The following is a 27,148-nucleotide window of genomic DNA, read 5'->3' as shown; positions in this document are numbered from 1 at the left end:
TCTATGTTCTATGTTCTATATCCAAGGTGGTGAAAGTCCAGGTCAAGCCAAGTTGGGGGCTAGCACTATTTGGAGTGACGGACGAGCCGGGAGTGCAGGAGGCGAAAGTGGCCGGTATCCTGGCCTTTGCGTCCCTGGTAGCCCGGCGGAGGATCTTGATATTGTGGAAAGACGCGAAGCCCCCCAGCGTGGAAGCCTGGATAAATGACATGGCAGGGTTCATCAAGCTGGAGAGGATAAAGTTTGCCTTGAGAGGGTCTGCGCAGGGGTTCTTCAGGCGGTGGCAACGGTTCCTAGACTATCTCGCGGAGAGTTAGATGGAGGTCGGTCAGCAGCAACCCAGGGGGGGAGGGAAGGGGGGGACGTCTCTTTCAGGGGGGGTAGAAGGGAGGGCGGGGAAGGTTTTTTTTCCTCGGGGCACTTGAGTAAGGAAATACATAAACATATGGGAAAGTCGATATGTGCGGGAGGAACCCATTGTCCAAAGTTCTGTATTATGTTGAATTGATATGTTTATGTCTTGCTATGCGAATGGTTGAAAATTTTTGTTGAAAAATTCTTAATAAACATATTTTTAAAAAAAATTTTAAACTTGTGGTCATGTCCCTTACTGCCTCTTTAAGTGACTCGATGTCAGCTGTTGTTTGATAACCCTCCTGTGAAGTACCTTGGAATATCTTCCTGTGTTAAAGGTGTCATGTGTGTTATAATGGTATAAAAACCCCATTTGTTCGTAAGGGATTGTTTAAACACATTGGGCAAATTGTGAGTTCACTTGTTAATGCTGGGCACATGAGAGCAGATATACATGGACAGAGAGCTTGAAGATATCAGAGCTGCAGAGCTGTGCGTTTGTGTCCTGCCCAGGAAAAGTGAAATGGAGACTGGCTGACATGACACATTTCCCTCAAAGTGATGGAATGCGGCTATCCGCTAAAGGCATATTACAGCAAAAGGCACTAGCTAAATGTAAAATGTTGTTGATTTTTGGACGGCAGCTGCTGAGAGGATTCTGCTGTTTCCATTTACATCTCATCCAGGCCCAGACCAGTTTTTTGTTTTTATATTTGTTGATTTTGCCTTGCGCCATATCTCTCTTTTCATCTCTCCTACCTTCCATCATATCACATACCTTCTCGGAGGGGGGGGGGGGGGGGGGGAGGGGGGGGGGGGGTCGGCATGGGTTCCCATCCCACCATGTCAGCTGGTGAAATTTAAATTCAATTAATAACAAAATCTGGAATTGTAAGTTAGTTGACCGTGAGACTATTGTCATAAAAACTCATCAGGTTCACTAATATGCTTCAGGGTAGGAAATCTGCCATCCTTCCCCCGTCTAGCCTACATGTGACTCCAGACCCACAGCAATATGGTTCACTCTTAACTGCCTTCTGAATATGGCCTGGCAAGCCACTCAGATCAAGGGCAATTAAGCTTGGACAACAAATGTTGACCTTACCAGTAACACCCACACCCCATGAAGAAAATTCTTCCTTTGTCCACTTCCTTTTCCAGCCTCTGTCCTTGCTTAAAACCTGGCACATCTCTTCATATTTTCCACTTCTGACAGAAGCGTATTGACCTGAATCTTGCTGCTAGTCTGCCAAACCCTCTGTCGGGATCGTTTCCAGGTCACGCACCTGGGAGTGCATGTGGTGTGACCGCAAGCGTCCCAAAGATGACCAATTAAGAAGCCATTTCTGGGAGTGCTCACCAATTAGGCGCCGCAGGCAGATGTCTAAGGGCCCATCAGAGTGCCAGGTGAAGGGTGACCAGCAGCCCCACTGTGAATTGTGTGTGCAGCTTGGGTGAAAGGAGAGGATGGCACAAGATGGAGGAAGGAAACGAATGCTGCACCCAGCAGCTAACCCCTCACACCCAGAACTATCCGCTGGATCTATCTGCAAGATCACTAATTCCAACTGAATAGATTTGCCTCTAGATGTGGTGAAAATGTCCAACTTGCCCCTTTAACGATCACTCTATATTTACATCTCATGGCGCTCTGTCCACCCACCCACCCAATTGACAGAGCTCTTCCCTCCTGTGAGGAGAGGAGCTGTAAACATGGTGAGGGGGGGGGGGGGGGCGTGGGGAGTGGGTGTCGGCAGGGAGGGAGTGTCCCCGGGGAGTCGGGGGGGGGGGGGTTCCCCATGTACATCTGCCATTGCCCTAGAAATATCTCCATTAATTGCCGTCACCATGACCTCAATTGGTTTCCTACTGCTGTGTGGCAGATTGCTGTCCGTGCACACAGCCCACACCCAGAAGAGACACTGGAGGCGGGAAAATATTGGGGAGCTAGCCCGACACATCTTTTAATACTTTTCCTGCCCTCTGCATCTCCAAACTCCCTCGGTAACTCTGCATCAGGTGACTTATCGGATGAGCTGGCCAATTATGGAGCGCGCAGGTTGTCCATTCAAGGGCGGCAGATGGGATTCTGAGGTTGGACGACCAATTGGAGGCCCCTCCTCGGTGGATGAGTGGTTACAACGGTCAGAGGTTGGAGCTGCTAATGTATGAAGGAATGAGAGGGCGCCCCAAGATGGAGGCACCCTCTGACTTTTTGTATACAGTTCGAGTAAAACTGGCCGCAGCTGCCGAGTCACTAACTACCATGGGGGGAATATTCCAGTTGGCCCCAGATCACTGGCTTCAATTGGCCCTTGAATTGCATTAATAGGCTAATGGCTGCCTGTAGGAGGCTAGCTGCCTGTCCCCAAATCTGCCTGTAACAAAATGAGTTGGGGCGGGGTGGGGGGGGGAAACATGCCAGAAAACTGATACTTCACTCTGTGATGCACATGTTACTGAAATGTTGTCACTATTTTGATTTAATTTTGTTACTTGATTGATTTTGAGTGGACATGCCTTGTGTGAAATTTTGGTTTTATGCACATTCCTTGTATTCCTGTGGGATTGACTTCAAGTCACACCCTTTAGATTTGTGCTTTGGTGCTCCCCATTTTACTGATTTGATTTTGTTTGTTTGTTTAATTCCCTGAAATTCTAGTGGAGCTAATTCATTAAGCGGCGCATTTGTTGAATTCTGCTGGGGTAGACCGTCACCCAGTTCGACGCTCCCACTTCCCAATAGGCTCTGTGTGTGTGCCTTATTATTCACAAAGTCCTGTCATTTCTGGGGCTGGTTTAGCACTCTGGGCTAAATCGCTGGCTTCTAAAGACGACTAAGGCAAGGCAAGCCAGCAACACGGTTCAATTCCCGTACCAGCCTTCCCGAACAGGCGGGAATGCGACTAGGGGCGTTTCACAGTAGCTTCATTGAAGCCTACTTGTGACAATAAGCGATTTTCATTTCATTTTCTTGACATTGTAATTTGTAATGAACATGCAAAGTTAAAATTCTCAATCCCACACCTGTCCCTTGCATCACTTGCTTTTTCACTCCCATGCACTAATTTAGATATTGTCACCGAGGGCAATTAGATCATTTCCAGGGGGATGTGGCATCAGGTGACTCACTAAGCACAGGGGAACTGAAAGAGTGAGAGTGGGTCACCATATGTCACCTTCCCAACAGAGACTAATGAGAAGGCTGTCCCTGCCTACAAAGTCATGGGATGCATATCTCTTGGGTGCTTAAGCTGAAATATAATCTGACAATAATCATCATCTGACAATTCGTGACCATTGTGTGCAACCAAATTTGATGTCAGATCTGAGAGGGAGAAGAGGGAGTGGGCACGATCGTACGGCCTCATCGCATCCGACTTGGTGATGCGACAAGTTTATTGAATCTCGCGAGAGGCCTCTCGTGACATTTGTGACGGTCGGGACGCCTCGCGAGATGAACGAGACCTCGCGAGATGTCGCAATCTGGATCTCGACCTCACTGGGTGGCATCCATATTTGCATATTTAATTGAGCGGTTAACTTCACTTAAAGATGTCTGCGCTAGCGTATCCCAAGGCCCAAGATCGAATGCCCGCACCTGGGAGACCTCGGTGTGGCACCGTTGAGCAATAGTTTCCACAAACATGGACCAGGTTTAATGGCACTTGGGGAAGTCTCCCAGGCAATGGGTGGTCCCCAGGTGGTCGGGCTCTGGGCAGGGTGGTAACCCGGCACCCCCGATGCAACCCCGTCACCTTGGCACTGCCACTCTGCCACTGCATGGTGCCCACGTGGAACTGGCAGGGGCACTGCCAGCATACCAAGCTGGCAGTGCCAGGTTGCCCGTGCTGTGGATTGGGCCCAGGGGTACCCTGCCCTTGAGGTGGGATCCGGGAGGGCTCTAGGACCCCCAAATCGGTAATCTGGGGTGTTGGGGGGTCTGGAGGCCGCAGTGAGGGGTCGAGAGTATTTAAAAATGACACCCTGATCTCTTCCTGCACTGACGAGATGCGTGCGGATAGGAACGTAGGAGCAGGAGTAGGCCATTCAGCCCATCAAACATGCTCCACCCATTCAATTAGATCATGGCTGGCCACTTACCTCCACGCCACATTCTCATGCTATCCCCATGCCCTTTGATTAGTATCCAGAAATATATTGATTTCTGCCTTGACCATGCTCAATAGTTGAGGTTTCACAGCCCTCTGGGATAGAAAATTCCAAAGATTAGCCACCCTCTGAGTAAAGAAATTTCTCATCCCCGTCTTAAATGCTCTGTTCTTTATTCTGAGACTGTGTCCTTTGGTTCTACCCTCACCAGCCTTGAGGGACATCCTATCCACATCTGCCCTGTCAAGCCCTGCAGGAATTTTGTAAGTTTCAATTAGACCCTTCAGCCCCCTCGGGTCTGCTCCACCCTTCGATAAGAGCACAGCTAATCTGATTGTGGCATTAACTCCCACTTTCCTGCCTGCCACCAAACCCATGACTCTCTGGTAGATCAAACATCTGCCTAACTGAACCTTGAGTATATTCAATGACCTAGCCTCCGCTGCTCTCTGCGGTAAATAATTCCAAATTTCAATGGCTCTCTGTGATAAGAAATTCCTTCTCATTTCCAATTTAAACTCCTTATTCTGAAACTGTTGCCCCAGTTCTACATCCCCCCACAAAGGGAAACATCCTCAAAGCTTGTAGCCTGTCAACCTCTCAACATAAACCCTGTCAAACCCCCTCAGAATCTGATAATTCAATAAGATTACCTCTCATAATTCTGAACTCCAAAAAGCATAGTCTTAACTTAATCAACGTTTCTTCATAACACAGCCCCTTCCTGCCAGGAATGAAACTAGTGAACCTTCTCTAGTGCTCCAATGCTCTTGGTGTGGTCTCACCAATAGTCTGTGCAGTTGTAACAAGACTTCTCTACTTTTATGCTCTATCCCCTTGCAATCAAGGCCAATATTCCATTCGCCTCTGTAAGGGTCCTCCCTGTTTATTTCGTTATTTCCCCCTTCTTTTATTTTTCCGTTATCTTTTTGATACATGGATGAAGAGGGGACATGTGCCTTTAAGTCAAGCAGCAGAGAGAATGAGGCTTTCAGAATTTACAGGAGAGAGCACTCTGCTGCTCTCTGCTCATTTGAACAAGAGAGTCAGACTTTTAATCACCAGAGAGAGAGATGGGGTGGGACTTGTTTTGATTGATTGGCTAATGGACAATGAATTGTCCAAAAGGTCGTACTCTGCCCGGTAACAGGTGGCGATTGGATCCTATCCCAGTGGAATGATTTCCAGAATCAGTTTGATTCCTGGAAACACAGGGCCAAGGCCTCTTTTCATCTCTCATGTTTTCTCCATAAAGGCAATGAGTGCTGCATTTCTGGAGCTGGAAAGAACCTGAACGAATGAATCTACAAGAAAACCATTACAGGCCACAGACAAAGACAAGGATCTTCTTCCGTTCTCTCCAGAAAGGCTGTGAGTGCTATGTTTATGAAACTACAGACACCTGAATGAATGTACAGTAAACAAAACTCAAAGTGAAGGCAAAGTTTGAAGAGGAGTAAGGTGCTGGAAACCAACATCTGAAACCAAGACTCTTCTTTCCTTTTACTTATGATTTTTACCCCTTTCCTCTCCTCTGTGTTTGTCTGTCTTGTGTGTGTCTGTAGAGGGCGGGTGCAAGTTAAAGTGGGGAATTAGGACTTAGACAAAAGCTAACCAACTGTATTAGTTTCCACAAACATGGACCAGGTTTAATGGCACTTGGGGAAGTCGCCCAGGAAATGGGAGGTCCCTTGTGATACGCCAGCGCAGACATCTTTAACCATCTGTAAAAGTTAACCATATTTCATTACAGTTCTTCTTATTAATAAAAACTGATTGTGTTTACATTTACAAACCTAGTGACTGTAATTATTGGGCAGACAAGGGTCAAAGACGTTGGGCTGGATTCTCCCACAATGAGACTATGGGCGAAATTCTCCTACCCGCCCCGCCACATTTCTGCGCCGACCGGCCGGCGGGAGTCTCCGTAACACCGGCCGGTCAATGGGGTTTCCCATTGTGGGGCACCCCCACGCCGTCGGGAAACCCCCGAGCGCCGGCAGAACGGAGACTCCCGCCGGCGGAGAATGACGCCCTATGTCTCCACGCCGGTGTAAAAACGGTGGAATTTTACTCCGGAAATTCCTTACAAAAATTTGAACAAATTCAATGCCCTGCAGGGGGCGAGCAGGGACCCGGAGTGAATCTCGCAGCTTTTGCTGCGGATACGGGCCCCCGCACATCCGGTTCGGAGTCCGCGCATGCGCATGGCGGCAGCCTCCAGTGCCGTGCTGAGCTCTATGGCGGACTCAGACCGTGGAGCCATATAGAAAAAAGAGACCCCCCTGATTGGCCGCGCGCACTAGCCTGAAACTGCGCAGATTTATTCCCCGGCCGCCTATAAGGCCCCCACCTGGCCTCCGATCCCCCCACCCCTGACCACGGCGGCCGCGCACTGAGTCCACAGCCGCCACACCAACATCCCGACTGGCAATATGTGGCTAGTTCGACGCCGTCGGGAACTCAGCCGGTCGGGAGCGGAGGACTGCTGGGCGGGCCTCTGGCAATGGTCCCCCAGCGGCGCAGCGTACTCCGTGATCACGCCGATTTTCGGGGCCCGGAGAATCGCCGGACTGGCGCCGGGCCTGGATCATAGCGTGAAAGTGGATTCACCGCCCCCCCCGCGCAGGCCGCGATTTCAGCGCGGGGCTGCAGAGAATCCAGCCCGTTGCGTATTTTTCAAAGAATAATTGGTTCACTCACTTGTATTGTGACTCCAGGTCAAGTGGGGCTGGAATTGACCGCGCACTTGCCCAGGGGGTCGTAACACCTCCTTTGCAGCACCTGCACAAAACAAGTGAGTGTAATTCCTAAAATCAGGAAAGTATTTTTGCACGCTAAGGGTAATGAAAATCTGAAATTTTCTCCGGACTCTGAACAAAGACAGATAAATAGAACTGAGCCATTATCTCATTGAATGACATAACAGGCTTGCGGTACCGGATGGCCTACTTCTGTTCCTAAGTTCCTATGGAAAGAAGGATGATGGAAAAGCAAGACACCTCATATACAGGTCACTGAGGTCAGCTCAGAAATGCATGGCAACAGACATCTGTGACTCTAGATTTTGAAGTTCTTACTTGTGGCAGCTTCATGGAAGCGTTTTCTTTGTTGCATCTAAGGATAGAAGAGCCATGACGTATGTTTTCTTCGAATTTCCTACAATGAGAAAGAAGTTGCACTTAATTTGTGCTCAGTTATTTAAGGAGATGATGAGGACTGGCATTGTCATGTGGGACTAAGGTGGGCAGGTGTGCTATTGGGTTCTGGAATCCGCTGAATGACAATTTTCGGGATGGCCTACTGCCTTATCTTCTGCCCCCAGAGTAGCTGAAGTACCTCTGAATCACCCTATCCAGGCATCTCTGGATTTCAGAGCTATCTAAAGCTCCTATCTAAACTGTGAAAGCATTGCATTTAAGATTTCCATGGTTCTCTCGTCTTTGACTCTTGTACAAGCATCTGCCTCGTTGTACTGATTCTCAGTTGTAGCTCACAGGGGAGATATAATCCATGGCAACATGAGGTATGGTTGTCACCAATAAACCACCTAATAATTCAGATTGCTCCCCAAAGAGATCGGGAAGGCCTGAATCCCTGGGAACAAAGGCATCAGGGCAACTTCCTGAAACTCTAGCACTGAATTGCAGAATTAGAACATAAAACATGAAATAGAACATACAGTGCAGAAGGAGGACATTCGACCCATTGAGTCTGTATCGACCCACTTAAGCCCTCACTTCCACCCTATTCCCATAACCCAATAACCCTTCCTAATGTTTGTGGACACTAAGGGCAGTTTAGCATGGGCAATCCACCTAACCTGCAAGTCTTTGAACTGTGGGAGGAAACTAGAGCACCCGGAGAAAACCCATGCAGACACGGGGAGAACATGCAGACTTCGCACAGACAGCGACCCAGCAGGGAATCGAACCGGGGACCCTGGCGCTGTGAAGCTGCGGTGCTATCCACTTGTGCTACCGTGCTGCCCTTTGGCCACAGTTCTTTGCTCTTGGTCACACCTGATCAAGACTGTATGATCCTATCACAACTGTGCCCTGTGCACAGGCATGGGCTCTCCAGCTCTCCCGATGGCAGTTTGGGTGATATCACACAGGACTCCTGGGCGTCATTCTCCGCCGGCGGGAGTCTCCGTTCTGCCGGCGCGGGGCTGCCCCACAATGGGAAACCCCATTGACCGGCCGGTGTTACGGAGACTCCCGCCGGCCGGTCGGCGCAGAAATGTGGCGGGGCGGGTAGGAGAATTTCGCCCCCTGTTACTGTTTGAAATGAGGAGAGTGCTGTGGTACCCTCCACTACCACAGGCAAAGATTGCTGGGCAGAATACTTTGGCCACAGGTCTTCATGCAGTCCTAATGTCTCTTTGATGAAGCATTTTCCTTTTGAACAACAGCTTCTCGCTGAAATCTTCTGTGAATTCCTTTGGCTGCTGTCATGGTCGTCTCCTACTTACAACCTCTTCCGCTTTCCAAGTCAAATTGAAAGCACGAAACTGAACTTTGGCAATCCCGTAACTGTGATTTAGGACATTTTACCTTTTGGAATGGACAGATTTCACCACAGTTTCAGCACAGCCCTCAGGCTGGAGTTCACAATGTCAGCTCCTTCCTGCTGAAAAGCAATAAATAAAAAAGCTCCTTTGCATTCCAGCAATCAGTTCCCCAAGTTTCCGGAAGGATGCAACCTCCAAACTTAAAGCAGTTCCACCACTGCCAGCTGGTACCAGCATCCGATGTGCATATTTTAATTCTTCATTAACTATCCTTGCTGCCTACGGGTTGCCAGTCTCAGGTTTTAGGGTCTTCAGCGTCAGTCACTGGTATTGTAACATATGGTAATGAGATTCCAGTTGGACGGGAAGACTTTCATGCTAGAAACCAATCTGAAATATCAGTGCAGAAGAAATGGGTCCTACTCCCAGAATGGTCAGAAGAAGCTCGTATACTCAAATTGCACTCAGAACTCACTGTTAAACATATGTAAACCCGAGCCACATGTTCATCTGTATAAAAGCTCAGCAAGCCCAAGAAGGTAAGTCAAAATGGCTGTTCATTTTCAGCCAAAGGAACAGGCCGCAACATGATGTGCAGCACGTGGGTCCCAAATGGAACTGCAGATCATTAAGTCCCAATCCGGGCTGGCTTTTAAGGGTTGATTCTACGAGCCCCAGCTGATGGGCCTCCATCCATTAGCAGGGACGCAGTATTCCACGGGTCCTACAGGAAGATCAATTGGGTCAGCCCTGTGGGTCTTGTGAGGTTATTGCATCCTTCTCCCCTGTAGTTTGAAGGTCCCATTGTCACTGAATGTAGAGGAGGTCTCCCACCCTACTTTCTGCTTCCAACAGCTATGGGTCTGGATCAGGGGGATGTGTAACGCATCGGGGAGCATCATTTTCGTGCCGACCAGCGGAGGAGTCCTGTCGGAAGTCCGTCTTTTACCGTACTATCCTCCAAAAGGATTGGAAATTCCATATCTATATAGGGCAGCACGGTAGCATTGTGGATAGCACAATTGCTTCACAGCTCCAGGGTCCCAGGTTCGATTCCCGGCTTGAGTCACTGACTGTGCGGAGTCTGCACATTCTCCCCATATGTGCGTGGGTTTCCTCCGGGTGCTCCGGTTTCCTCCCACAGTCCAAAGATGTGCAGATTAGGTGGATTGGCCATGCTAAATTGCCCTTAGTGTCCAAAATTGCCCTTAGTGTTGGGTGGGGTTACTGGGTTACGGGGATAGGGTGGAGGTGTGGACCTTGGGTAGGGTGCTCTTTCCAAGAGCCGGTGGAAACTCGATGGGCCAAATGGCCTCCTTCTGCACTGTAAATTCTATGATAAGACTGCTTTCTATGATATATCTGAGTCTTCCGTCCGATGCTGACCTGGCCCCTGGAGAGTTGTACTCCCTGGTTAACGAATGATAGGCAAGGGGGACGAGGGACTGATTCGTCTGGTGAGGTTACATCTGGTACGGGTTCCGTGCCTTTGAGGTTATCCACATGCTTGTGTACACTCCATTCTCAGGTTTTGATCGGACAGGGAATTGGTCCTGTCTTCCCCACCATAATCGCCGGTGTCCACCGAGTGCTCTTCCTAAGCCTCTGGACGTATACTGCATCCCGTGGTTTGAACCTCCTGTCCTGCGTCCAGGCATCATGATACCTCTTCTTGAGATCTTGTTTCCTTTCCACCTTCCCTCGAAGGTTAGGAAATATCAAACTATAAAGGTCTGGAGCATTCGACTCATCAGTCGCTCCGCAGGCACTTAAAGTTTTGCACTGCGTTGCATCTATTTCTATATCCAAGGGGTGGCCAGTCACTTGGAGGGTTATCTTAATTGGAGCTACTTTAGGTACCGTAATACATGCAATGATTCTCATCGGGCTGGACAATATGTAGAGCCCTGGTTCGGGGTGCTTATTTTACCCAACCAGGGCGACACGTTCACGGTTTTCTGGTGCCCCTGGCCACCACAGTTCCTGCGACCACAAGCACAGCACTGTTGTGTGTCCTCTTCCTTGTCCTCAGGGGTGGTCTCATTGGGCTGTGGTAGTTCTTAGCCAACGAGTCTGACCACGACACTGCTCAGGTGGAGATTTGTTCCCATGGATCCTGCTCTTGGGGGGCGTTATTCAACAGAATATGAGGGGTGACCGGCGCCATGTACATTGTAGTCCATGGAGCTCTGGAGTTTCTGGACCCTCTTTACTGTATTTTCAAGTGAGAGGGATAGTTCTATGGCCCTTTGTAGATCCAAGGCTGGTTTAGTCTCCAGTTTCTGTTGGGGCGCCAGGTTATTAATGCCGCAGACGAGGCGGTCTCACAACATCTCCAGGAGGGATGGTCCCTAGTCACAATGCTCAGCCACCTTGTGAAGGTACATCAGAAATTCCATGACCGATTCCCCCGGGGGTTAACCTAGCTGTGTTGAACCGATATCTCTGCACAATCACTGATGGTTTAGGGTCGTAATGGTTTGTGACAAGCTGTATGAGATCATTAAAGGTCTTCGAATCTGGGACTGCTGGGTAGGTAAGGCTTTTGATCACACTGAAAGTTGGGGCTCCGCAGGCAGCCAGGGGAAGTACCTTTTGCCGGTCGTCTCCTACATTACCATTCACCTGGAAAAAATATTGCACATGTTCGGTATACTGGGCCCAATCTTCCACTCCTGCATCAAAGGCCTCTAGTCTTCCAAAAAGCAGCATTTTAAAAATCTCGCTGGCCTTGCTCTTGCTCTGGGGAATTCAAGTGTGGTCCCGAAGCCCAAAATTGCAGCAGTAGGTTTTTTCCTTGTCGCCAGTATAGAAGCGCAGGAGACCCGAGAACATGAATCAAATTGGAAGTTTATTTTCGGCCAAAGGAAAAAACTGTAATGCGGTTGGCATACCAAAACATAGGTCCCAACCATGACTACCAATTGTGCCAGTCCCAATCTGGGCTGGCTTTTAAGGATTGATTCTATGAGCCCCAGCTGATGGGCCTCTGCCCCATGGGGAGATCAATTGGGTCATCCCCATGGGTTTCGACCCTGCAACCAGGATACTTACCATTCTGATGGAGTATTAAGAGGCAAGAACTGATTACCTTGCGATATACTTCTGCCCGTCTCTCCTCTGTTTACTTTAGTTCTGGGATATTGAAATCCCTAATGTTACCGTATTGTGATTCACTATCATTTTAATGTGTTGGTAATACTATTTTGAACCAAGTAAACATTGATGCAAAGCCACAAGGAAATAAATTTAAGGAATCTCTTGAAGACATACTTCCAAAAACATTTGGTTAAACTCTGCAACTATTTTGGTATGTTTTTTTGGGTTTTTTTAGTGTTTTCACTACATCACATTGCTGAGCCTCAATAGAGCTTATTGGATCCCGCTGCTGACACCTTTATGTCTGGCTGTCTGGTTGCAACTAACTGACGGGAGCGACTGACAATGCCGCAGGCAAAATTGCACAGAGAGGCAGACAACGATACAGCAAAATCTTGCTAATTGGCTGGCTTGCCCAGATGCTTTTCATTGTAGCTACATAGCAAAACAAGCTTCAAACCCCTACTTACCTCACTAAACTCATTGAGTGATTTGAGCATATTTTATCAGTGGGCAAAGATGTCAGGATGCCAGCTGGTGACCATGACGCAGACTTTCCCCTCCATTGCTCAAGTAAGTCTTCTAGCCTGTTTGAACGAACAGCAACCTTCAGAAGGTCACAGAATCCGAAGCATGTACAACACGGAGGGAGTCCATACTTGCCATAAATAGAAACCTGTAGAAGCCCAATAGGGGGAAGTTCCTATTTTTTTTCCTGTTTCTTTGTGGGCCACGAGGAGTAGAAGTGCTCAGCATTGGAAAGATCCGTCAATCCGAGCCTTCATGCAAATGTGTCGATTGAAGAGCTGAAAAACCGTCACCATTCTGAAGTGGACATTCCACAAAGCCTATAATGTGAAATTATAAAAATTCTAAACGCGTCTATTGTCAACATTTATCGCAACAAATTTGGTCTCCCTATTTAAGGAGCACTTGCACTTGCATTAGAAGCAAAGAAGGTTCTCTAGGTTGATGCTTGGGATGAAGGGGTTGTCTTAGAAAGAAAGGCTGAACAGGTTGGGCATTTACTCGGCGGCACGGTAGCACAGCAGTTAGCACTGTTGCTTCACAGCACCAGGGTCCCCGGTTCGATTCCCGGCTTGGGACATTGTTTGTGCGGAGTCTGCACGTTCTCCCCGTGTCTGCGTGGGTTTCCTCCGGGTGCTCCGGTTTCCTCCCATAAGTCGGTGCAGACTCGATGGGCTGAATGGCCTCCTTCTGCAATGTATATTCTATGTTGACGTGCTGTTAGATAATTTGGACATTCTGAATTCTCCCTCTGTGTACCCGAACAGATGCCGGAGTGTGGCGACTAGGGGCTTTTCACAGTAACTTCATTGCAGTGTTAATGTCAGCCTACTTGTGACACTAATAAAGATTATTATTATTATTACTCATGGGAGTTTAGTAGTACTGGAGGTGATATTATCGGAACATGTACGATTCTGAGGGGACCTGACAGGGTAGATGCTGAGAGGATGTATCCCTTCCTGCAGGAGTCTAGAACTAGGGGGAATCATTTCAAAATAAGGACTCTCCCAGTTAAGGCCAAGATGAGGAAGAATTTATCCTCTCGGAGTGTTGTTAATGTTTGGAATTTTTTACTCCAGAGAGCAATGGAGACTGGGTCATTGAATATTAACAGGCAAGGGACTCAAGGGTTATGAGGGAAGACAGGAAAATAACTTTAGGGGCACAATGAGATGAGACATGTGGCCGGGACCCCCCGGCGGGCGGGGGGTCCCGGCGGGACGGAGTGGCGTGACCCACTCCGGCGTCGGTCCGCCCCAGAGGTGCGGAATCCTCTGCACCTTCAGGGGCTAGGCCCGGCCCGGAGTGGTTGGCGCCCCGCCGGCCGGTGTGGAAGGCCTTTGGCGCCGCGCCAGCCGGGGCCGAAGGGACACCGCCGGCTGGCGCGGGTCGGCGCATGCACAGGAGCGTCAGCGGCTGCTGACGTCATCCCCGCGCATGCACAGGGAGGTTTCACCTACGCGGCGGCCATCGCGGAGGCTTAGACAGCCGGCGCGTAGGAATAAAGTGCCCCCACGGCACAGGCCCGCCCGCGGATCGGTGGGTCCCGATCGCGGGCCAGGCCACCGTGGGGGTATCCCCCGGGGCCAGATCGCCCCGCGCCCCCCCCCCCCCCCCCCCCCCCAGGACCCCCGAGCCCACCCGTGCCGGCAGGTCCCACCGGTAAGGGACCAACTCTAATTTACGCCGGCGGGACCTGCATAGAACGGGCGGGACTTCGGCCCATCACGGGTCGGAGAATCGGCGAGGGGGTGGGGCGCCGACCGGCGCGGCGCGCCCCTCCGCCGAATCTCCGGTGCCGGAGAATTTAGCAGCCGGCGGATGCGGGATTCACGCTGACCCCCGGCGATTCCTCAACCCGGCGGGGGGTCGGAGAATCCTGCCCATGGGCTTAATGAAGGGTGGAACAGGCACGAGGGGCCAAATGGGCTTTTCCTACTCCTATCTCTTATGTTCTTATGTTTCACTAACGTTCTGGATGCAAAACATACATCATTCTGATACGCCACCCTGAGGTTTGTTGCCCATGTTTTCGATCTGACTATTGTCCTTGCTGCCATAACCCCGTACAGCACTGGCAATTCTTATACCCTGCTGCAGCGACCTATCTCTGGCCCTTCTCAATGTCTTTACCCAGGCATCACACCTTCATCCCACTCCCATTCCCCATTTTCCACTGCCCACACCCTTCTGCCGCACTTGTCCCAGCCATTCAGGGCTCATGCAGGAGCTATACTCCTAACCCTCCACCGTCATCCCTCCCTCCTCCAGAATGTCAGAAATGTTTGTGGCTATATTTACAGAGGATGCTCAGTTCTGCGAGGATAAATTGGTTCCCCTGTGATTTACGTTAGGAGTGGTGGGTGAAAGCCCTTCAGTTCCAATGGCCCAACAGCACTATCAGAATTCCAGGTCCTTTATGTGAACAATGAAGCCATCTATTAATCTCAATGTGTATTCTTAAACTTGAGAGCAAAAGGGCTCCCTTAGCTCTAAAAGGTTATTGTGTGGCTTATAGGGAAGAACTGAATCAACCTTTCTTTTGGAATGCATTGTTAAGTGGCCTTTTACTGTTTGAGTGACTTTGTGTGGTCAACTTATTTTTACAGCAGGGTCCGTCAAAATATTTGACTGAGGCCTGAATATCCGCTGGATTTTGCCGTTTGTTTTGCCTCTGTCTGCAGACCTTTCCCCAGTCTGTGCAAGTATGTATCCCTTTGATTATTTTGCTATTCTTAGACTCAGATCACATTCTTTAACTGTTTGCAGACTGGAAGATATAAGATAACAAAACAATATTTCTGGAATTTGTTTGGATAATAGTACAATTTTATGTGCGTTTTCTAACTGGACTTTATTCACACTCGCCATTAAGAATCTCTGAAGCTTATTACTTGTCAGAAAATGCAGTTGGCAAGATAGTTTTAAAGATTTCATAGCTTGATCGTTACAGTGGAAAGGGACGTTTGCAAGCATTTTGTTGTGATTTTTCTGCTATTTGCTCTTTTATATTCTTCTCGTGATTTTCTTTCAATCAAGCAGAAAGCTATCAACAACATGAAGTGGAACAGTTTTCCAGGTTTTTAAAATAATGTCTAGTGTCACATAGTCCTGTATCAGGCAGCTCCAACAACACTCAGGAAACTCGACACCATCCCGGACAAAGCAGCCAGCTTGATTGGCACCCCTTCCACAAACATTCATTCCCTCCACCACTCACACACAGTGGCAGCCGTGTGTACCATCTACAAGATGCACTGCAGAAACTCACCAAGGCTCTTTCGGCAACAACTTCCAAACCCATGACTACTGCCACCTTGAAGGACAAGGGCAGCAGACACCACCGCCTGCAAGTTCCCCGCCAACTCACTCACCATCCAGACTTGGTAGTGTCATGATATTCAGATAAACATCATGGTGCAAACACACGTACACACTGATGAACAGATCAACGGACCAATCAACACACACGCAACATCACAGCCAATCACAAGCAAGGGCACACGCACTATAAAACGGGGAACACCACAGTTCCCGCTCATTCCAGCAGGAGACAGCTCCGGGCACAGAGCTCACAGGAAGCCACTCAGACATACACCATGTGCTGAGTGCCTCTCCAAGATAGTGTTAGGGCTGGGTCCACAGGTTAAAGGGTAATGAACGAACCACAATTACAAGTTTACAGATGTTGTTATTGTTAGTAATAAAACAGAGTTGTACCATCCGCAACCGTGATGGTTCGTCTGTGTAGCAGAGCACCCAACACGACAGGTAGTATATGCCGTTCCTTCATTGTCACTGGGTCAAAACCCTGGAACTCTCTCCCTCACAGCACAGTGGGTGCACCACAGGGACTGCAATGGGTCAAGAAGGCAGCTCATCACCACCTTCTCAATGGCAATTAGAGATGGGCAACGAATCCTTCCCGAGCCAGCGGTTCCCACATCCCATAAATGAATTTTAAAATCTTAAGAAATAGCGAACAACTGCCTTCAATTTCTCTACAGAAATTATTGAATATGTCCAACATTTTCAGGTTTTTTTAAGGTATATCCATGGACAGATGCAGAATAAAGCTCTCTTCACTCTGTCACGACAATCAATCTTCAGTCCAAGCTTAGAAATGCAACCACTGGGGCGACATGTGGTCCAGTGGCTAGCACTACTGCCTACGGCGTTGAGGACCCGGGTTTGAATCCCGGCCCTGGGTCACTGTCCGTGTGGAGTTTGCACATTCTCCCCGTGTCTGCGTGGGTTTCACCCCACAACCCAAAGATGTGCAGGTTAGGTGGATTGGCCACGTTAAATTGCTCCTTAATTGAAAAAAAATAGTTGGGTACTCTAAATTTAAAAAAAAGAAATACAACCACCGATTGCATCAACATGACTTCTCCATTTACTACATTCTTCATCCTCGGGGAAAGACTTTCACCATTCATTCTTTCTCAGCAAAGTCTTAAACAGTAGGATTGTTTGTGAAGTAAAAACAAAAGGTTCTGGAAAAATTCAGCAGGTCTAGCAACATCTGTGGGGCAGAAACAGAGCTAATATTTTGAGCCTGGTATAACATTTTCAGAACTCTGAAGAAATCATCTTCGAAAGAAAAGGTGATCTGATTAAAACGCATAAAATTCTTACTGGACTTGTGATAGATGCTGGGAGGAAATTTCCTCCGCTTCAAGAGTGTTGACCTCGAAGCGGCATGGTAGCACAGTGGTTAGCACTGTTGCTTCACAGTTCCAGAGTCCCAGGTTCGATTCCCGGCTTGGGTCACTGCCTGTATGGAGTCTGCACGTTCTCCCCGTGTCTGCGTGGGTTTCCTCCGGGTGCTCTGGTTTCCTCCCACAGTCCAAAGACGTGCAGGTTAGGTGGATTGGCCATGCTAAATTGCCCCTTAGTGTCCAAAAAGGTTAGCTGTGGTTGCTGGGTTACGGGGATGGTGCGGAGGTGTGTGCTTAAGTAGGGTGCTCTTTCCAAGGGCCGGCGCACACGCAAAAGCTGAATGGCCTCCTTCTGCACTGTAAATTCTATGATACTGTGAATTCTATGACCTAATGTTAACTGGGGTTAGCCAGTTCAGACTGGGAGGTAGGAAGGTTACATTATTCAAATGCTTGTGGATCTTGGAAATTCTCGAGCCCTGAAGATTGTTGATGCTCGGTCATTGTGTACATTCAAGTCAGAAATCAATAGGTTTTTGGACAGAAAAGGAATTTAAGTATATGGGGATAGATGGCAAGGTGGAGCTGTGACTCACTTCATAGCACTTTTGCCTCTGAGTCTGGAAGGTTGTGAGTTCAAATCCCACTCCAGGACTTAAGGACAAAATTTTCAGCTGATCCTCCAGTGCAGTACTGAGGGAACACTGCACTGTCAGTAGTATCATCTTTCAGATAGCCCATTAAACCACAGTCCTGTCTCCCCTTTCTCAAGTGGATGTAAAATATCCCACAGATCTATTTCAAAGAAGAGCACCGGATTTATGCCTGGTATCCTGGCTATACATATCCCTCAACCAACATCACAGACACAAGATCACCTTGTCATTATGACATTATTTGTGGGGCTTGACTTTGCCCATTTTGGCCGCTGGGTTTCCAATATCACAACAGTGACTACACTTCAAATAGTAAATCATTGGCTGTAAAGCATTTTGAGATGTCTGCTAGTCAAGGAGGACACTCACAGGGGCTGGTTTAGCACAGTGGGATAAACAGCTGGCTTATAATTCAGCACAAGGCCAGCAGCGCGGGTTCAATTCCCGTACCGGCCACCCTGAACAGCCGCTGGAATGTGGTAACTAGGGGCTTCTCACAGTAACTTCATTGAAGCCAACTTGTGACAATAGATTATAAGTGATTATTATTATTATAAATGCAAGTATGCTTTAAAATTTCAGCTAGAATTGTATTAGTTGATTGCTTACTTTTCAAGAATAGCCCTTGTGGATAGGTCTGCAAATGGCGGCACGGTGGCACAGTGGTTAGCGCTGCTGCTTCACAGCGCTAGGAACCGGGTTCGATTCCAGCCGCGGGTGACTGTGTGGAGTTTGCACGTTCTCCCCGTGTCTGCGTGGGTTTCCTCCGGGTGCTCCAGTTTCCTCCCACCGTCCAAAGATGTGCAGGTTAGGTGGATTGTCCACGATAAATTGCCTTAGTGTCCAAAAAGATATGCAGGTTAGGTGGGGTTATGGGGATAGGGCGGGGTAGTCGGCCTGAGTGGGATGCTCTTTCGGAGGATCGGTGCAGACTCGATGGGCCAAATGGTCTCCTTCTCTACACTGTAGGGATACTATGATTCATTTTCGCACAACAAGTTCCCACAAGCAGCAACAAGAATAAAATCTGATTTGGTAGCATTGAATGAAATATTTACCAGGACACTAGAACACCCCCTGCTCTATTCTGAACAGTTCTGGCTGTGGACATCACTCAGCAGCCTTCAAATCAGAGGAAAAAAATTAAACGGAACAAGTATTTTCTTGTTCACTCAGAGCACAGCAAGTGTTCGACTCAGCAGGAGCCTGGTTAAGGGTAAATGTCACAGGAAGGTCGAGAAAATCAGCATTTGCTTTGGGGTTGAGGTCTGAAAATCCTACATGCAGAATAACTGACATGAGTTTATCATCCATAAAAACATAAACCCCGTTGCTCTTGCAAATCTGTGTTTGAGAAAATGTACTACAAATGTTGGAATAGAGCCCAAAGTTTGATGGCCAGGAAATTCTCTGAAATATCGATGCAGTTGTTAATTCTGAATAACTTCATATCTCAGTCCTGGATCAATGTACTGAGTGTGCAGTCTTGATCTCTATATCAAAGGCCGAATACACTTGCATTGGACGCAGTACAGAGGTTGTCCCCTGTCCTAAAGGCCGTGACCATTGTCCCTAAACTCTCCGGCATTTAGAAAAATGTAAGGTGATCTTTAGGGGCTGGTTTAGCACAGTGGACTAAACAGCTGGCTTGTAATGCAGAACAATGCCAGCAGCGCGGGTTCAATTTCCGTCCCGGCCTCCCCGAAGAGGTGCCGGAATGTAGCGACTGGGGGATTTTCACAGTAACTTAATTGAAGCCTACTTGTGACAATAAGCGATTATTATTATTATTATTGAAACATACAGGATTCTGAAGAGGCATAGACACTGAGCGTTCTTTTCTGCTGCCTAAAACAAGAGGGCACACAGTCTCAGGATGAGAGGTCGATCATTAAGGCATGAGATGAGGAGTCATTTTTTCATTCAAAGGGTTGTGAACCTTTGGAATTCTCCACCCAAGAGGGCTGTGGATGCTCCATCATTGAATATATTTAAGACTGGGATAGACAGACGTTTGGTGACTCGGAATCAAGGGATATGTGGAACGGAAGGGAAATTGAAGGTGAAACCGGAGATCAACTATGATTGTATTGGATGGGCCGAATGGTTTATTCCTGCTCCTATTGTTCTTATTTTTATACCTCGTTGGGTAAACTGAGCAACCTTGCAAAACTGGGTCTGCGTCTAGATTCAAAAGCAGGAACTCCAGGTTTAGGAATATTTTGGTCATCGGGTTGTGTACCTTGTCTTTTAAGGGGTAGACAGAAGTTTCATCCCTTACGGAGAACTGAAAAATCTCCTTGAAGTGGCGGCACAATCAAATCTCTGCCATTTCTATACGCGGTTCTGCCACAGTCGTGACATAGAATTCCTACAGTGCAGAAAGAGGTCATTTGGCCCATCAAGTCTGCACCGCCCCTCCGAAAGAGCACCCTAACGAGTCCCACTTCCCTGTCCTATCCCCGTATCCTCACCTAACGTGCACACCTTTGGACACCAAGGAACAATTTAGCACAGCCGATCCGCCTGACCTGCACATCTTTGAGCTGTGGGAGGAAACCAGAGCACCCAGAGGAAACCCACGCAGACACGGGGAGAAAGTGCAAACTCCACACAGACAGTTACCCAAGGCCAGAATCGAACCCTGATGCTGTGAGGCAGCAGTGCTAACCACTGTGGCACCGTGCCACCCTGACGGAGAGCCCATGACAAATTTCACTCCATTTGCAATGCCTCACCTTTCAGATCCTTAATTCACTTCTTACAGCCTGGTAAACAACTCACCTGATTCCAGATCCCTGTCTACAATGTAATTCATGCTTGTCCTTTCAATGGACGGCAAGACCTTTCTTACTTAACCATTTTTATTCCGGGGAGAGGGCCAGCAAACAGATAATGGGGTGGGGGAAGGGATTATCCTTTTCTACATTTCTCAAGGTTGTCTTCAGATGGATTTATCAGACATATTGACTGTCAAACATTAGCAGGTTTGCCATGAGGCATAGTGGAGCAGTTTGTCATGCAGCCAACCAAGCCTAATAGGATTACGGTTGATCCTCCAATCCAGTGGGTTCCTGATCTCAGCCATTGGTCTGTTGGGAGGGCTGGGTCCTCCTGCAAGAGAGGGAGGAAAAGTCAGAGTAAGACATAACGGGTACCAATTTTGCAGAGTCACTTAACAGCAATACTAGCCTGGGAGCAGGTCACAGTGCATATTCTAGTCTGCAGCCTATATCTGGCTAGTTGCAAATACTATGAAAAGGTAAAGTGCAGCAATAGCTCCAAAAATGTCCACAATACAGCACCATCCACCTCACTAAGATTAATCAAAGAGCCAACCTAACAGGCAGAGATAAAGGAAAGGTGAATAAGAGAAGTAGAAGAGCTCTGTTTATCACCGTTGCTATTTAATTTTGTGTTATCTTAGAGCCATAGAAGTCTACATCACAGAAAAGGCCCTTCAGTCCATCACGGCTTTATTGGTCAAAAATTATTCTCATCCCATTTTCCAGCACTTGGCCCATAGCCTTGTATGCCTTGGCATCATAACTGCACATCTAAATACTCCTCATATGTTATATGGGTCTCTGCCTCCACCACCCTTTCAGGTAAAGTTCCAGATTCCCACCACCCTCTGGGTGAAAAAAGTTTTTCCTCACATCCCCTCTAAACTTCCTGCCCTCTACCTTAAATCTATGCCCCCTGGTCATTGATCCCTCCATCAAGGGGAAATGCCTACTCTATCTATGCCCCTCATAATTTTATACATCTCAATCATGTCCCTCCTCAGTCTCCTCTGCTCCGTGAAAACAACCTAAGCCTATCCAGTTGCTCTTCATAACCAAAACTCTCCAGCCCAGGCAAAATGTTGGTAAATCTCCTCTGCACCCTTTCCAGTGCTGCTATATCCCTCTTATAATGGGGATTCCAGAACTGCACACAACTGTGACCTAACCAACATTTTTTACAGTTCCAACATGATCTCCCTGCTCTTAATCTCTATGCCTCAGCTAATAAAGGCAAGTATACCTTCTGAACAACGGTATCCACCTGCTCTGCTACCTTAAGGGACTGGTGTACATGCACACCAAGGTCCCTCTGATCCTCAGTGCTTCCCAGGATCTTGCCGTTTATCATGCCTTCCCTTGTCTTGTTTCTCCTACACAAGTCCATGACTTATCTGGATTGAATTCCATTATCAGCCCATTTGACCAACCTGTCTATATCCTCCTGTAATCTAAGGCTATCCTCCTCGCTATTTACCACCCCACCAATTTTCGTATCATCCGTAAACTTACTGATCGACCCTCCTACACTCAGGTCTGAATAGTTTATATGAACCGCAAACAGCAAGGGCTCCAGCACAGATCCCTGTGGGACCCCACTGGATTCAGGCTTCCAGTCAGGAAAGCACCCCTCGACCACCACCCTCTGATTCCTGCCGCTCAGCAAGGCAAGTGTTAAATGGAAATAGTATCCATTATTGAAGTACAACACAGAAAATTCCATTTCAGAATCCAGCTCAATATTTTTAGAAATTGCTTCATCATCCTGGGGTTCTTCCAAACGACATCAGCAATGTTATTTTAACTGCTCATTGGCATCCGTGGTAATATAGAAGTTTTGAACAAATGCCACAAAAATAAATTGTTCAAATGAAATGAATTCTTGCAATCAGATTTCAGTAAAATTTTAATAGTGCCAATCAATTTAGGGCGATATTTAAAACACGTGCGCTATGCTGAGTAATCATGGGATTAACATCTTGAATAATTACTTCAAAATCCTTGAAGATCGGCTTCAAATGATCTGTGGATTGGTGCCCAGTTGCATTCCTGGCAGGCACACGCTACAACATACTTCATCAATGCAGCTCTGAATCAGTGACCCTAACTTTCAGTAGACTAAGTGTGTTCTTGCTAATGGTGGCATCTCTTCTATTTATAACATTTATAGTCCATTTCACGTAATAGATGATATCCGTAATTAATGTTATTAAAGAAACATGTGGTTATTCAGCTGAATTTGTACTTTTGATGAGTCAAGCCAATGGTTCAATGCCAGAACAAATTAATTTCTGTTTTCTTCGGCCATACCTTCCTATTAGTTTAGAAATGTATCTTTTCTTCTCCATTGCTTTTTGCTTCTACCATTGTTAATAAGGCAACCAGGTGATGAAATCCAGATAAAATGACATGAATTAGGTAATTTTCTAATGTGTAATTTTGATACGTTTTCCTGTCAAATACTTCCTGGTCTGTGTTTGATTTATATGTGTAAAGAATTGGCTGGAGTAGAAAGGTGGAATGGAAAGGAAATGTGGGGGATATTTTCTTTCTCACAATCCTTGTGCCAAAACCCACTCACAAAATGAACCTTAGTAACTCTTCTTTGTAGAATGTTTACCCTGAATTGTAATTGTGAACTTATTGTGGGTCAAAGCCAGGCCTATTTCCTTCTCCGTAACTTCACCCTGCCTCAGCTCATTGGCTGCTGAAACATTCATTCCTGTCTTCATTGCCTCTAGACTTGACTACACTAATGCAGTCCTGGCTGGTTTCCCACATTCTGCTCTCTGTAAACTTGAGGTCAACCAAAACACTGCTGTCTGTGTCTTAACTCGCTCTAAGCCCCTTATCACCCCTGTGCTTGCTGCCCTACATTGGCTCCTGGTCAAGCAACATGTTTGTCATAACCCGCATGGGACTACGAAGTGGCAATGATTAAACTCCACATGAGCTTCGCTGAATACGATCTCCCCCCTCTTAAAGGGGGCAAGGAACCATAAATCATGTACAGCTAGACCTCGGTATAAAGTCAGCCAGTTTGGGTACCGACAGAAACGGAGACACCTGACTGGGAGTTTTCGTGCCATGTAAATAATGGTCATTTTAATAAAGAACAAAGAACAAAGAACAAAGAAATGTACAGCACAGGAACAGGCCCTTCGGCCCTCCAAGCCCGCGCCGACCATACTGCCCGACTAAACTACAATCTTCTACACTTCCTGGGTCCGTATCCTTCTATTCCCATCCTATTCATATATTTGTCAAGATGCCCCTTAAATGTCCCTATCGTCCCTGCTTCCACTACCTCCTCCGGTAGCGAGTTCCAGGCACCCACTACCCTCTGCGTAAAAAACTTGCCTCGTACATCTACTCTAAACCTTGCCCCTCTCACCTTAAACCTATGCCCCCTAGTAATTGACCCCTCTACCCTGGGGAAAAGCCTCTGACTATCCACTCTGTCTATGCCCCTCATAATTTTGTAGACCTCTATCAGGTCGCCCCTGAACCTCCTTCGTTCCAGAGAGAACAAACCGAGTTTATTCAATCGCTCCTCATAGCTTATGCCCTCCATACCAGGCAACATTCTGGTAAATCTCTTCTGCACCCTCTCTAAAGCCTCCACATCCTTCTGGTAGTGTGGCGACCAGAATTGAACACTATACTCCAAGTGTGGCCTAACTAAGGTTCTATACAGCTGCAACATGACTTGCCAATTCTTATACTCAATGCCCCGTCCAATGAAGGCAAGCATGCCGTATGCCTTCTTGACTACCTTCTCCACCTGTGTTGCCCCTTTCAATGACCTGTGGACCTGTACTCCTAGATCTCTTTGACTTTCAATACTCTTGAGGGTTCTACCATTCACTGTATATTCCCTACCTGCATTAGCCCTTCCAAAATGCATTACCTCACATTTGTCCGGATTAAACTCCATCTGCCATCTCTCCGCCCAAGTCTCCAGACAGTCTAAATCCTGCTGTATTTAGACTGTATCCTTCATTTCTTTCTACAACTCAGTGTGGACTTCCTTTGTGGTCTACTAAACTAGCGCCAAAGGTTCAGCTGGCTTTCTGTCGACGTTGCAACTCTGTCAGTTAAGCCACCTCATTAACTCTGCTGGATACGGGCTGGATTCTTTTCATTTACCCTGCCACTGTTCGGAAGGTTAGATGTGTTTGACGCCAATGTGGATTCCGTACATGGAAAAAATGCGCTACTTTTTCAGGGCCAAAAGTATCACGGAGAATGATAGCCAGACAGTCATTTTGTTAACTGCCTGTGGCACACATACTTACAATGTGATACAGAATCTCACCTATTCTCCGGGACCTTACTCTCATACTTCTGAGCAACTAGTAATGCTAGTGTGCCAACAGTTCAACCCAACACCATCTGTAATTGTGTAAAGGTATCGCTTTAGTACAGCGGAAAGGACCCCGGGTGAGTCCGTCACCGAGATTGTGAAAGTTGCTGAATTCTGCTAATATGGTACATTCCTGTCGGAAATGCTGCGCGACCGCTTAGTATGCGGCATCAGTAATGTGGCCATTCAAATAAATTCTTGCCCAAACCGTCCTTAAACCCACAGCAAGCTGTGAAAATGTCCCTATCAAGCGCCAGGCAAGGGATGCAGGAAATCCAGGGGATGGAATTGATCACCTTAGGGCAGGCATTGTCAAACTCGGAGGCGCGACCCGCGGGTGGGTCACGGGTGGGTGTTGGGAGGGTCGCAGAGCCATCCGTCGCGGTGTTCCCGATCGCGCAAATCTGCATGCAACAGCCGCAGCAGCCGGCTGTTAATAACGCCGGCAGCAAGCGGCCTTCAAAATGGCCGCGAACATGTAAAAAAATTGCGGCCGCACTGCGCATGCATGCCAGATCATCGGCGGCATGTGCAAAAATATGCGCATGCGCGCCAATGATCAGACACGCATGCGCAGTGCGGCTGCTTTTTTTTTTAAACGGTCGCAGCTTCTTGTTTTACAAGTTTGGGGGGGTTTTAGTCATTTTATTCATTTATTTTATTCATTTAATTTTTATTTTTTTCATTTATTTTATTCACTTTATTTTTATTTTTTTTACAAGTTCGGGGGGGTTTCATTTGATAAAATTTTACAGGAAAAAAATGTGGAACTTTGGACAGATGGAGACGCCATACTTTCCGACACCGGAAAGCTTCGCCTTCATCCAACAGGTTCCATTGGAGGAGCGTGTACGAGGGCCAAAGGGACCCAAAACCATTTCCTCCATTTTTGTCAGCAGCAAACAAGGTAAGAGAAAATGGTGCATCGCGTAGGTCAGCCAGCGTAGGCCGCAAAGGTCAGCTGGCGTGGGTCGCAAAGGACGGCCGGCATGGGTCGCAAAGGTCGGCCGGGTTGGGTCCCGAAGGTTGGCCGGTTGGTAAAAATGGGTCCCCGGAAAAAAAGTTTGAAAAACACTGCCTTAGGGCGTGCTCCCTCCCAATGATCACTGGGCCGAGCACCATGCAGGCCCAGTCTGTTGGTCGAAGACCGAGACGTCCCGATGGGATACCTCCCCAGAATCTTCAAAGGGAGAGCCAGACCATTGTGGGGACATGTGGCCATAGGCCCCAATGTGAGCGCAAGTCACAGGTCGGTCAGAGGTCCCGACACCTCAGTAGAGGTAGACGTCTGCCTGAGGCCCATACTTTCCATCTGGATGAACAAGATGAGGAAGATTGCGTGCAGCTCAATTGTCTGGCAACACCTGGGTTGCGGCCATCAAGATTTCAGTGCAAGTAAACAGCCACCTATTGGCTATGGAGCTTGATATTGGCGCTGCAGTTTCCCTTGTAGGGAGGCAGACCTTTGACCTCATTAAGGAAGGAGTGCAACATTTGGATTTGAGGGACACTGAGGCCCGATTGGCCACTTATACCGGCAAGCCGCTGGACTTTGCGGGAACCACCATGGCCCGGTGGATTGTGGACGGCAGTCAGTGCGCCTCCCGCTAATTGTAGTGAAGGGAAGAATGGCTCTAGGTTGCTGGGCTGTGACTGGTTAAGCCACCTGCACCGTGATTGGCAAAACATCTCCCAAATGGAATCCAGGGGTCTAAGTGAAGTAGTGAGAAAGTACCCTGAAGTCTTTCAACCCGGATTTGGGAAAATTAAGGTGCTGTAGCTAAAATCTATGTTGACGCAGCTGTGCAGCCGAAATATTTCGAGGGCCTGCCCAGTCCCTTAGGCATTGCTGGCAAAAATGGAGACCGAGTTTAACCGACTCGAAGAATTACGGATCATCTGGTCCGTGCGCTTTTCAGACTGGGCAGCGCCAGTGGTTCCAGTATTAAAGTCGCACAAGATGGTTCGGTTATGTGAGGATTACAAACTGACGGTAAATACGGCTTCCCATGTGGACCGCTACCCGATGCCCCGCATCGAGGACATTTACGCTAAATTAGCAGGCGGAC

The sequence above is a fragment of the Scyliorhinus torazame genome, chromosome 6 (genome assembly GCF_047496885.1).
Source record: "Scyliorhinus torazame isolate Kashiwa2021f chromosome 6, sScyTor2.1, whole genome shotgun sequence".
Classification (NCBI taxonomy): domain Eukaryota; kingdom Metazoa; phylum Chordata; class Chondrichthyes; order Carcharhiniformes; family Scyliorhinidae; genus Scyliorhinus; species Scyliorhinus torazame.
Note: the sequence above shows the minus strand (reverse complement) of the source record.